Consider the following 638-nt stretch of genomic DNA (forward strand, 5'->3'; position numbering starts at 1 on the left):
TATATGTGTATGTTTGTGTACCGTGCTAGGTGGTATATCTTAGCAATGTATGCTTCCTAACAGTTATACAAACGGATGAGCAACTTTGTGGAGTAACGAGAACTTTGGGTGTGGATAAAATGCCTTTCTAAATCGCGATGAAGTCACTGGCAGCAGGGTGACGGATTAGGTTTAAGGCGATAAACAAAATGACTCTTCGGCTTCTACTTTCGATGTTTGGCGAATGATCTTACTGAAATCAGTATGGACCGGCAGGGGTCACTTGCCTTAGTTAGATAGGCACTGCGCATCACAAGGAACTGGCTATCCTTTGATGAATTTAGGCAATGAATCCTCTATGGATTTAGTCAGTCTATGGAGAGTGAAAATGACAAAATGGGCCCTAGTCCCGGGCGTAGCCGGGTGCCAAGAATTTCCCGGTTTGAAAACATTAAAGAAAAATGGAAAATGGGAATTGAAATGTTAAAACCATGAATCGGATTGAGAAGTTACAAGAAGTGGAGAATGAATTTATGAAATATAATTTGGATATCTTGACCCTAACTGAAACACGTTGTAAGGGGAATGGTAAAGAAATCTTAGACTAGGGCACTATATATATAACATGGAGTTGGATAAGAAGGGGTAGGAATGATAGC

Source organism: Palaemon carinicauda, chromosome 20 (genome assembly GCF_036898095.1).
Source record: "Palaemon carinicauda isolate YSFRI2023 chromosome 20, ASM3689809v2, whole genome shotgun sequence".
Classification (NCBI taxonomy): Eukaryota; Metazoa; Arthropoda; class Malacostraca; order Decapoda; family Palaemonidae; genus Palaemon; species Palaemon carinicauda.